Below are 2,219 nucleotides of genomic sequence, written 5' to 3'. Positions count from 1 at the left end.
TTTAGTTTACTTAGTTTAAAATTTTAGTTTTTAATCACCCTCTTCAAACAAAGTATTTTTCTTCACCAAAGTGTTTTAAATAGCATTCATAAATAATTCTTTTCATAGTCCTTGTGAGTACGATAACTCTACATTTACTTGTCACTTTATTACTTGTTGTGATTGTGTACACTTGCACATTTCCGCCGTTCAAAGTTTTTGGCGCTATTATTGAGGACTGGGTTTTAAAAAAAGTCTTTATTTGTGAAGTTGTTAGTTTTGCATTTTGGTTTATTTTTCTGCTCAAATTTTAACTTAGTTAATTTTTCTGTGATTATTTTAGGTGTTTATGAGTATTGACCGAATCATCAATTTACTCCCTCTAGACCCTGAGATTGAATGAACTTTTTGACAGCGAAGAAGACAAGCAAGTCAGAGAAGGACTGAAGAGATGAACTTCAAAAATCCGAATCAAGGAAACGAAGCAAACCTTGCTCAAAATCCTATCCTTATTGCTGATGATAGGGATAGAGCTTTGAGACAGTATGCCATGCCAGTATTTCATGATCTTAATTTGGGTATTAGGAGACCAGAAATTGAGGCACAATAGTTCGAGTTGAAGCCAGTCATGTTCCAAATGCTTCAGACAGTGGGCCAATTCAGTGGAATGCCTACCGAAGATCCTCACCTACACTTAAGACTATATATGGAGGTGAGTGATTCTTTCAAGTTAGCCGGAGTACTCGAAGATGCATTACAGTTGAAGCGGTTCCCATATTCACTAAGGGACACAGGTCAAGCTTGGTTGAACTCATTACCACCAAACTCAATTTCAAAATGGCAAGAGTTAGCAAAAAAATTCCTTATGAAGTATTTCTCGCCTAGCAAGAATGCTAGGTTGAGGAACGAGATCTCTGCTTTCCAGCAAATGGATGATGAGTCATTGTATAAGGCATGGGAAAGGTATAAAAAATTATTACGGAAGTGCCCTTATCACGGAATCCCACATTGCATACAACTTGAGACATTTTATAATGGTCTCAATGCTCACACGAGGATGGTAGTGGATGCTTCTGCTAATGGTGCTTTCATTTCTAAGTCTTATAACAAGGCTTATGAAACCATTGAGAGGATTGCCGGCAACAATTATCAATGGCCAACCAATCGAGCAGTGTCAGGAAGATGAGTCGCTAGAGTACATGAAGTAGACGCTCTTACTTCACTCGCATCTCAAGTATCATCAATATCCTCAATGTTAAAAAATCTTACTACTAATGGGTGTAATAGTTTTCCAGCACAGCCATTGAATCAAGTTGAAAATGTAGCCTGTGTTTATTGTGGGGAAGGACATTTGTTCGAAGAATGTCCATCGAACCCAGAATCTGTGTATTACATGGGTAACCAGAACCAAAATCGAGGAAGGCAAGGGCTACAATCCAATTTTTGTAACCCATCATGGTGAAACCACCCGAATTTTTCTTGGAGTAACCAAGGGGCAGGAACTAGAAACAATTATGTCCAACCTAGATCGACCCAGCTTCCCAGTTTTTCCCAACAAGCTTAGAAACCAACCCAAGCTAAACAATCCAATAGCCTAGAGAGTCTATTCAAATGGTGAAAAATGATGCCTCTCTAAGGAATTTAGAGAATCAAGTGGGCCAGCTTGCAATTGAACTAAGAAATCGACCACAAGGTGCTTTACCTAGTGATATGGAGAATCTGAGGAATCCAGGGAAGGAGCATTGTAATGCGTTAACATTGAGGAGCAGAAGGACTTTAGAGCCCAATTTTGTCGAAGTTGAGAAGGAGCCAGCTGACGCTCAAGACTCAGAGGAAGTTCAACCGAGTTTCCAATTTCACCAGAAATTGAATCTGCAAAATCTGACAAGGTAACTTCTGAACCAGCTAATTCTGATCAATTAATAACTCCGTTAGATGCAGAATTGCCACAAAAAATGAATCAACTAGTTCTTGTAAAGAAACCTCCACCACCCTACCCTCAAAGACTTCAGAAGCAGAAGTAGGAAATTCAATTCAAGAAGTTCCTAGACATACTCAAGCAACTTCATATCAACATTCTGTTGGTTGAAGCACTTGAACAAATGCCGAACTATGTCAAATTCATGAAGGATATCTTGTCTAAAAAATGAAGGCTTGGAGAATTTGAGACGGTAGCCCAAACGAAGGAATGCAGCACATATCTTCAAGACAAACTACCCCCAAAATTGAAGGATCCTGGA

The 2,219-nt window shown here is 38.9% G+C and overlaps 1 non-coding gene across 1 annotated transcript; it reads right to left on the bottom strand.

Annotated features, from left to right (window-relative positions):
• Positions 1 to 874: 874 nt before the first annotated feature.
• LOC128040845 (small nucleolar RNA R71) lies at positions 875 to 981 on the bottom strand. Its single transcript, XR_008195651.1, has one exon. It is a non-coding gene; the product is annotated as a small nucleolar RNA R71 (small nucleolar RNA).
• Between the last annotated feature and the right edge of the window lie 1,238 nt (positions 982 to 2,219).

Source organism: Gossypium raimondii, chromosome 4 (assembly GCF_025698545.1).
Source record: "Gossypium raimondii isolate GPD5lz chromosome 4, ASM2569854v1, whole genome shotgun sequence".
Classification (NCBI taxonomy): Eukaryota; Viridiplantae; Streptophyta; class Magnoliopsida; order Malvales; family Malvaceae; genus Gossypium; species Gossypium raimondii.
Note: the sequence above shows the minus strand (reverse complement) of the source record. Positions and strands in the feature narration are given on the sequence as shown.